Source organism: Parus major, chromosome 3 (assembly GCF_001522545.3).
Source record: "Parus major isolate Abel chromosome 3, Parus_major1.1, whole genome shotgun sequence".
NCBI classification, from domain to species: domain Eukaryota; kingdom Metazoa; phylum Chordata; class Aves; order Passeriformes; family Paridae; genus Parus; species Parus major.
The window spans coordinates 102,179,108-102,190,061 of NC_031770.1; positions in this window are offsets into that span (position 1 = coordinate 102,179,108).

The window sequence follows — 10,954 nt, forward strand, 5'->3', positions numbered from 1 at the left end:
GCTTGAAGCCCAGCTAGTTGTCTCACTACATATTTTTCACAAAGGTTGGATCTGTGGTAAGTTTTGGGTGATCTTTGGCACACAGTGAAAGGAACTGTGAGTGTGGTCTGTTTTGGGTAATTTCATGGGCAGACTAGATGAACCCCTACATGCAGTCTTAGTCCTCCATCGCAGGGCCCCAGTGTTGCTCTGGCAGTGACACCACATAACAAAGGACAGACAAGATAGGCTCAGCCCTAGAAACAGTCCAAGTTTTATCTGCCTCAAAACCACGAAATCTGTGACCCCCTTTGATGCCGAATTCAGACTGTCTCAGTCCAACATGAATGCCACGTCCCAGAACAGATTTAGCCTTTAGGCCTCTCTGTCCCTCAGCCCACTGCAGTGTGTTGTAAACATTTTCTTGGAACCTTTTGCACTGGAGACTTAAATTCACTGCTTGATCTACAGCTGGGTGGGAAAGAGCCCTGAACTCGGTCTCAGAATACCCAAAACCTGGAGTTCAATGGAACAAAGGGCTTCAAGAGTGACAGCTGCATGCATACCTAATGTACAGATGCTTCGTAGGCCTTTATCTCCAGACAAATATGTTGCTAGCTTTTCTAATCATTGAATGGCTTCTTTACCAAATCAGACCTGCCAGTTGGAAATGTGCAATAGAGTCTGATTTCTGCTAAGTGTGCCATGCCTTCCTGATGGAAAGAAATCAGCAGTGGCTCTGCTGGCAGTCTCTGGGCAGCCAGCTCACACGTGCTGCCCTAAGCTGTGATGTGGGCTGTCCTTGGCTGTCAGTCACATCAAAGAATACAGAGGGCACAGGAGGGGCACATGAGGATGTAAAGGCTCTGCTTGAGGAGTCATCAAAAATTGAGAAAGGTGATGCCAATATTACAGAGAAGTTTAGGAAATACAACGGAAGCAGGAAATAGTACAGTGGGGTGGCACAGGGCATATATGAATCCTGAATTCCCAAGCACTTGTGTTGCCAGATTTGGTATAACCTCCTGGGAAAGCCCAAGGCATGCAAATCAGCAGCTCTGCCTTTGTACAAACCCAGTCCAACTGTTGTCCTCCCTGTGTATGGCTCCTACAATTTTTAGCGAGGCATGCACAGCCCAGCATCTACTCCTGCTTCTCTATTACCACTTAACCTGAAAAATACAAGCTTTCACAGCATGGTTTCAGGTAGTGATTTGCGTTCTCTGTGTTCATTATTTAACATGAGATGTGTGGGATTTGTAGATGATCTTGCTATCAGTCAGGTCCAAGGGAAGGTGATGGTTTGTGTTCATGCATCTCCAAGCAGAAATACACCTTTATTCTGGCATCTACTGAAATGCCATCATCAAAGAGGATGTCACTTTGATTTCTAAAAATCCCTTTACTTCTTGCAGATTGCTTAGAATTTGCAAGAAAGATATTTGGGAAAAGTTGCAGCCTCATGATTTTTGTTTGTGATTTCTAAAGAAATACTGTTTTCAGTTGATGGCATATTGTTGTTTTCCCCCACTATTACACTCAGTTGCTCACTACTATGGGTTTTAGTAAGGTAATGGTAAAAACTCACAGAATATGTTATTCTGCTGTTCTGTTTAAAGAATATTATTTTGAGCAATACCAGAAGAAAACACTACAATAATCATATAGATAAAGGGTTCCAAGATATAATAATGAAAGCAAGCAGGATGAAGAGTGACATTTTCTACTTGGAGTTGGTGGTGGCTTTTTCAGCTTCAAAGGCCAAGTTTCTATTTCCCAAACAAACCTTTATCCAGAGCCTTCTAATCCAGCACCTTCCACATTGTTTTCTGGTTAGTGGCTTGCAAAGTGGGCTGAAAAATATCCTGTTATACAGAAATCTATTGATTTCTGTATAACAACCTAGCATATTTAATAAAAAAAATTTTGAAGACCACAAATTCTTTACTTGTTCTGTTTTCAACAGCTCACCTCTGAGGTCTTACGGAGACAACATTCCTCTCCAAACATTGATAAGCTGCAGAGTAGCTATGCAAAATGGACATGTATCTTTGGCATTGAAAATGTTTGAATTTTTACAGAGAACTGAGCAAATCCACCAATATTATATTCCTTACAATACTAGTTGTGTTGTCTTGCAAAAACTTCTTTGTGATAATACATTTACCTTGTAAGATACCAGTAATTTAAGTGTGGTTTTTGGTTTTTTTCTACTATAAAACCAAACTGCTTGTGTTGGGAAGACAAAATTTATGGTTTCAGAAAAATTGCTATCAACAATCATTAGTGTTTTCCAATGGGAAAGTCCCACCAGACCTACCCAAGGACACCTGAAGAAGCTTGTGGAGCTCATGGTCCCCAGCCAGCTCCTCCCAGACATTGCCTTGTCCAACCCAACCAAGAGCTGACAGCAGTCTATCCTCTTCCAAGTTCCAAATAAAGTCCACTTAACAAAACCTCTCTGTAGCTGCTCATTTAACAAAATACAGTGCTAGGATTTCCCCTTATAAATAAAGTACAATGCAATTGTGCGGGTTTATAACTCTTGCTCTTCTAGTCAATTAAGTTGATCAAATAGTCTATTACATCACTAAAACTATTAATAAAAAACTCCAAGGCATAGTACCTCTTAAGAAAGTAATTATGTTTGTAGAATGACAGCCAATAGTAAAGATGGGTACAGCATCTATCTGGAGAAAGCACGATTTAGGAAGTGCACATTAAAAAATTCCTCTAAATGTGATTCAAGGTAAGAAGCCAGTTGATAATTGCTATTATATCAATCACAGGAGCTCATAGTTTGGCAATGAAAAGGAGTGGCTTATTGTAAGTGCTCTTTTATTAATCTATTGTCACATATCTCACTTTAATAGCAACATTATGTGATCACATATTTTATTTATGGATCATTTGAAGAATCTGTTATGCAGATATTCGGATTAGTGGGCTATCAAACCATTAGCCAAATAAATCTAAAGGTAATAAAACTCACAGGAAGATAGATGACTTTTTTTTTCTTGTTCTTTTCAGCTAATTCAGGCTAATTTGAGCCTTTCACAGAATGGTGATAATGAAGGATTTGTTCTCAGCAGAGTTATGGCAGGTGATTTGCATTTGAAAGTTTGACACATTTATAGGCCTTTGATCTTTTCCCCTCAGTGCTTGTGCCCCTGGCCAGACACCTACATGCACGTTTTACCAGGTGGAAGATCTAGGAGCAAAAGTAGCTCTGAGAGTCACCCTGAAAATGTACACGAGATAAAAATAATTAAACTATTTGTGTCCAGAAAAGTATTTTGTTGCTGAATTTGAGTGGCCTTTACATTAGACTAGAAATAAAATACATTGAGACTTCTTTTATTAGGGTTTATTTTAAATTAAATGAAGTCCTCAAGGAAAATTTTAAAGAATACAGTCTGATGGCCCACTAGCTATAAAGATTGGCTTCTTCTATAGTTTTGAATTTATTATCGAAAGAAACTTATTGCTGCAGAACACTTGAAAAATTTTGACATCAAGTGAGACAAAAAACTGTTGTAGCCATGGAGCCACTCTTTTAAATATTATTTAAATTTTTGCTTTGCTAAAAAAAAAAAAAAAAAAAAATCCAAAAAATTAACTCTCTGGGCAAGAGAGCTGTCTTTGGGCTGGAAGAGGAAGCCCTGAAAAAAAAATGTAGGGTGCTCCTGGCACCACGAGCATGTGTGAGCATAATCAAACACAGGATATATAGAAGATGTTCTTAGTATTTACTATCTACTTAGTATTTACTATCTACTTAGTATTTACTATCTACTTAGTATTTACTATCTACCCCCAATAAAAGTAGGAAGTCTAAGAATTCAGTATGAACCTAGCTGAGTATTTGAAACAGGAGTATTGTATCCGTCATGATTTTTTAAAATTTCACATAACTGGGTGATTCTTCTGCTGGATCATAATGATGAATTCCAGAGTGTGAGCCAGTGCCTCATTTCATTCTCATCTCAGATTTGATTCCTAAAGTAGTCTGAGTTCACTAATTAAAACTTCCCTGGATGAAATTCCTTCCTGTTCCATTAGCAAATGATATTTCTACAAATTGAGCTTTTCCTGTGAAAGAATCTAAGGCTTGGTAGGTTCCTTGGAGGAGGCCAGCCAGTCTGATCTCAGGAGAGCTCTAAGGATGGAGGTGTCTGGCCAAACCGCCTCAGGCTCGAGGTTTTATTTGGGAGGATGCGGCTCACCACCCCAGAATACTCAGCCTTTTTAAAGCTGTGTAATGAGTACTGATTAGCCATTGTCTGGAGTGCACTGAAAATAGCAGGGACTATGTAAATGTTAGCTTACTTTGGATGCACATCAATAGGGAAACCCCAATCGCCCTTCTGAGTCCCTGGGGTCTCTTTCCTGCCTCTCCTTTAAAAGATGCTCCTTCAATCTAAGAGTTAACTTCACGTTGAATGTACTTGAAAATTCAGTTCCCGGTACATTTTGTTCTTCAAAAGAGAACGCCATCCATCTGTGTTACTTTCCTTTCAACTCATCACAGAATGTCAGATACCAGATAAGAGCAAGACACTGATGAATGCGCATCCCAGCCTGACAGGGCAGGTCAATGTCAGGGAAAGCAACGTTTTCCTTCCCCCCCCCGCCCCCCCCTTCTTTGTTTTTATTTTTACTACAACCCATTTGCCAATATTTACTGTAGAAAATCACTTCTCTGGAAACTCAACTGGCTTTAAGCAGTACCAGACGGAGAATTTAGATTTAATTGCTTTCTATTTCTGTCTCCATTTCATACAGCCTTTTAAGCTGACGGCTGTGGTGGGCACTATAGAGATCTCTGCAGAGAGGGAATCCCTCCCCTGGCACAGCCAGTATCCAAGGAAAGGAGAGATTCCAGGGAGCAGGAGCAGAAGACAGGGCCTCTTTGAGATCATGCAGGTCAGTGGCAGGGCTGAGAACGGGACACTGGTGACCTGAATTCCCGTCCTGATTGTGACCTGCCTCTACAGACAGTGCTTTACTGTTTGCCCTGGATTGCAGCAAACTCGATCCTAAGGGAGTGGAGCTGTAGCCAGGACCAGCTGCCTCCCGGATTTGCATACCTGCTGTTGTGAGATCTACCTGCTTATTCATGCATGCACCGCTTTTACACATCCCAATTACCATCAACCAAGCAGGAACTCAGGCAGGGTGCAAGCCAGATGTCTGGGTCTCTTCAGAGTGATGGGGACAGCAGCACACAGCTAAATGTGCTCTCAGAATGAAGGCAAGCTAAGGGTTTGATTTGTAATCCTTTTTTCCCCCTCTAGTTCTACATTTTACCTTCTCTTTGACCTGACAGATTCATAAGTTTGACTTACTGGCCCATATTTAAGTATTCTTGGCAGGAGTTTAGGTTTTTGCTCTCTTTTGTGTTTGAAAACAGAAATTAAATAATAGTTTTCTAAATAGCAGTGACCTAAAGTATATTTTTTCCTAAATTTACAAACTTAACTGAGTCCCTATCTGTAACTATATACAATAGCAATATAAGTATTTGGTAGGCTGTGCTTAGGACTGCCTAAAAAGCTTGCTTCAAGTGGATAATTATATGTTTCTTACTTCTAAGTTAACTTTATCTATGCAACTGAGTAGATAAAGAGATGTGCAGGAGATGTCAAGAAAAGGCATCATTTTCTACTGTCAGTACCAAGATGCACCAAAAAGAGTGAGACCCAGAAAATTAGGTAGATGAAACCTTAAAGAGAGAGAGAGACAGAGAAATTAAATTAATTAAATGATAAAGAAAAGAGGAAAATGAATAATATTTAGTGATAGATGGGACAAACTAGAAGTAGAAAAATTGAGAAGGGGTGGAAAATAAAAACTGATCAAGAGGTCAAGATAAGGAGCAGGGTCTTCTGTGGTAGAGAACACAGACCTCTGCACTATGGCCTTGTAAACCAAACACAACTGTCCAAAAATATAATCAGGCAGGAAAAATGTGTCTTTTATCACCAGCAGGGAACCTATAATGCATCACACTGAAAGGTCAAGGGTCTTTAAGACTGAGAAATTGTGTTTGTTGCCTCTTTCCTGCAGCGTGCCAAGAGCTTGGTTCTCTTCTGTTCACCTCCCACCAGGTAGTTGCCATTGCAGGCAGTGTCAGACCTGTCCTGGGGCAGACCTTCTCCCTGGCCCTGTGCCCACACACCACATTTGCTGGTCTCCCAGGTTGGTGACCTTTCTCTGCACTTGCTCCAGTGTTTCCACCAGGCTCCCCAGGTCTTCTAAGCTGCCTCCTGGCTGAGCCTGTGCTGCTGTATGGGGTTATCCCAGCCAGCACAGGGATTTGCCTTCGCTTTCTTGGAACATCCCAAGGCTGCCCCCAGATAATTTTCTCCAGACTCTCTGATGAAAGCTCTGCTCTCCAAGATAACCACTACCCACACTTCAATACCATATGAAAACCTCTGCATGTGCAGCATTACCTACAAAAAATCTGAACAATTTTACTCCAATATATTCATGGGACTCTTATGAGACCGATTTTAATTTGGTAGGCAAAATTCATGGAAGCACTCTGAGAAAATGCAAAAAAAAAAAAATCTCCAAATTAACATCCTGTTCAAATTCATCAATAGCCTGAAGGACAGACTTGGTTTTTTTTTGGTGGGATTGAATGTGATTAAAATTAAGATTTAGCAACTTGCCAGGAAATTTATGATTGCAGTTTGAAATCAATGGTCCTCACCTGTGGGCTAGAACACTGAAAGGCATTCAAACAGACACACAACATTTTATCATTTCATTTCAGAATGTGAAATATGTAAGTGCTAAATAATATCTACAATCTAACACTTGTATGTTGTCTCTCATCCACACTATCAATCCATTTTATAACTATTAAACTGAACTGAGACTGTGCCCAGCGCATAACTTCCTTTAGCATGGAGATAAAACATGGTTTCTGTTGGCAGCACACAGCAATTCTGCACATCAGTGCTAGGATGTGGGGGAGGAAGAAATGAGCAGATACTGATGAGGAGGTTCAGTGGACAAAAAGGAACAGCCTGAGCTGAAACGTAATCACAGAAATTGAAAATTAGATCCCTTCACAAACACCCAGCTTCAGCTCTGCAGCTCGACTACAAACAGTCACAACTGAGCTTTTAATGCCATTTTCCTGGCTATTGGAATTTCTTGTAACATTTGCCCAGTTTTGTAAAATTCATCATGCTGAAAAATGAATGCATGAAAGCCCATTGTAATAACAGGAAGGCAAGAGTACAAACCCTTAAGTGCTATCCCAAGCCTATAGATCCATCTTAAGTGCTATCCAAAGGCCTGTGAAATCACTGAAAGAATCTTCTTTCTTCATATGGCAAAGGCAATCATCCCACTGTTCATGGGACAGTAAAAGAAACACTTGAGGATAAAATATATTTTACTTCACAATTTATTGAATTTTAATGTATGCTTTTGAGTAGGAAAGAAGGCATTGCTGATCTTGAAATACTTGCAACAGTTAATCCTCCACCTTTCCCATGAAACACAGGTATATCCACTCTAGTACAGCAGACATCAGTTTTTAAAACTAAATGTGAAAGCTGATACAATTAACTGTGTTAAGTGACAATAGAGTTTTCCTGCAGAAACAGCTTCTATCATTTTGATATCTGTTACTTCTCATTTCTGAGCAAAATTAATCTTATTAGGCTCTTCTTCCTCTCCTAGCTTTTCTCTTTCCTTCTGACTGAAGTAGCCAGTGGACATTAAAGACCAACCACATAGTCAAACCTCCTTTCAACTTCTGTTAACAGGGGTATTAAAAAGACATTCCTAAATATCAGCTGAAAACCACTAGGTAATAAAGTCTCTACTTAAAAGGTGGGTAGGTGTAAATTCCACACGTAGGGCTTTTCATCTGGGAAGCCAGTTGCTTGGAGATCAGATGTTTTAAATGAATTGCGGAGCTGATGTTACTTGTCAGTCGCTGGAGACTGACACTATTTGGAGGATCAAATACTCACATTTGAGGATGTAAAGCAAATAGATAAGTCCTGATCCTGCCAGCCCAACAGCAGAGAGATGCTTGTTCACTATGCAAAGCCCTGGAGAAATCAGTGATACGCATTTGACTGTTTCTCCTCCATGAGCAGGGTCAGCCTGGATATCTTGGGAGCTGTGCCCATGACAACATTAAAAGTTTTAAATGTTTATGGCAAGATATTTTAACAGCATTAGAACTAGACTATTTCTGGTCTTACTATCAAATAATAACATTTTCTCTTGTGCTAGCCACAGGTTTGCTTGAGCAAAGATGGTGTAATTGTCTAATAGCAATTAGATATCCAATTTACACATTATTTTCATTGAGTATGGTAAGGATTTTGGGCTCCCTCTTATAGAGCAGGACTAAGAACTGGTCCTTGTTCTCTTACTGCCTTCTTTCTTCCTGGGAATTTTAAGTGGCTATGCATTCTTTGGCATACTGACCTCAAAAAAACCCCCATATATATGGATTTGTTGACCGACTTGCTTATTTATAAGTCTTATTTGTTTCAGTTGAGGTTGGACCCAGATTAAACCTTCTTCCACAAGTAGGAAGGAAGTTTCAAGGTCTAAAAATTCTAAAAAAAAAATAATTATTCTATTCAAACTGAGGCAAAGCCTTAGAAAGAAGAGAAGCATTGTCTGGTGGCTAATGTGAGTCTGGCTAACAAATGTGGTGGATCCTTTCCTTCCTTTATTGCCAGCTTGGGTGTAAACAGAGGTGTTCAGCACTGCTTTTCAGAAGTGTTGAACACCTGCTGCGTCTGCTGAAGTCAGTGAGACCTGCAGCTGCTTGCCCTACATCTTATATGTGGTGATTCCTGCAGGATGGCCACAGACACCTCCACAGCGAGAGGGTGGCGTTCCCCCACTACTTGGGGAACCATTTGTAAAAGAGGAGGTGAAGTGACTTTAAAAGCTTTTGGGAGATGTATTTTTTTTTTTTTATTTTCACATTACGAACTGAAAGATGAGACTGTATCATCTAAGTACTCTACAAGGATGTTAGTATGATCTGCTTCTTGTGAAAAATAAGCCTAGACTTGTATCCTGATTGTAAGGCTGACTGGGATGAGATTAATGTTATTTAAACACATTTATCCATGTGTACTCAGTTTCAGCCTGAATTCTTCCCAGCCACTATAATTTTTTACTCACTGTTTCTCCTACCAAAATCACAGTATGGTGGAAATACATTCTAACATAGAAAAGAAAAATTATATCAAGTGTAAATTACTGTACACAAAAAATTATTTTTTTACCATACACAATCCATGCCGTATTATCTGGACTTCTTTTAAATTTAAAACCTGAAGCTCTTGAAATTTTCTATGCCAAGGGTGGTTAGAGTTTTTTAAATGTAAAAATTTTTATTCCTTCCATGGATCCATGTTCCTGTGATAAATTTAAAAATATGAGCAGGGAACATTTCATTTTAAAGGAGATGAAAATTGAGATGTTAGCCTTTGTACAGCAGAATAGTTTATTGAAATGAAAATCCAAACTACCAGTCAAGAAGAAAATGTCTTATCATTTTTTGTCAGTTCACATTTCATTGGTGTTAGCCTGGTATTTCAGTTTCCTTCAATGTTTTGACATTAATAATGGACAAAAAGGAAATTCCTAAAATTTGCAGTAGGCAGAATAAAATAGCGATTGCAAAACTTTTTTTAATTTTTTTTTTTTCTTTTTCTTTGAATTTACTGTTTGGGAAGAGGCCACCTGAAATACTAGATTTTCTTAGCACTTTATTAAGAGTATCCAATTGTCATAGGTTTTAGAAAAATAAAAGTGGTATCCAGCCTGTAGCCTTGCCTTCTCCTGTATGATACTTTTTTGAAGAGTTATAATTAACACTGAGAACTGTTCTACCATTCCCATTGAATTTTGTATATTATAATTTTCTGCACTTTGCAAGATAATTTCTTAAGTGAGAATTCTTATTCTTGTGAGTGCAAATATAACATTGTCCAAAACTAATTGATCCAAGAACAGCTACATACCACGAGACTGCTGACTTACACAGGCTGTGGATCACACCAGGAGGTGAGGTGTGAGGTGTCATCCAGCTTCCCAATTCACCCAAAACTGAGGCACGCATCATTTGAGTCTGTTTAGGGAACCTGGGGGCTGTAGCCAGAAATGGGTGGTTAATTTTCCAAACAGAACCTCTGTCTGCATCTCCAGCAGCAGAGCAAACAGGGCACAGTCCCTTTGGCTCTGAAGATGTGTTGTGGCAATGCCTGCTTTAGTCTGGGGAAACCCTTTGCTCACCCCTGTGCCCTCGGTGGCCTCTCCTGGACCACAGTCAGGGAGGTTTTAGGACATAAATCGGTGTGTCCAAGCTAAAACAGTTCAGGGAGTACAGTGGTCATGAAAAGGATGCACAACAGATGCAAGGCACTAGCCCCATATTATCTTTTAATACAGAAAAGCCTGCAATTTTTTCTTGCTGGTGTAACAGTTCCCAAAAGCATAAACTTACAAGATCCACTGATTTTCCATGCAACCAGAGTAATCCTCTACATACTTTCATATGATGCCTTGGCTGCTCTAAACATTTACTCATAAGACATAAGAAAAGATACAGTTATTGCTATAATTTGCATTCCTCTTCCCTGCCTAATCCCATCTGAATCCCAATATATAAGAACACAGAGACTGAATCAGAATGTGTTTATCTCTCATCCACAGCAAAAAATCTGTACAACATCTCGGACATGCACAAAATCATTTCACCCCATGGTGTCTGAGCAACACTTTCTATGTTTTACCCATAGATCAACTGGTGAGATACATTATTTATAGTCAGGAAACAAGTGACTTGTGGAAGTTTTTGGTTCTAAATTTGACTGCATTAAATTACTATTTGATTTAAAAATGAAAACTGTTGTACAGAACAGGCTATATATGTGCTCACTATGTATTTTTAATATATTTATATATTGCTTAT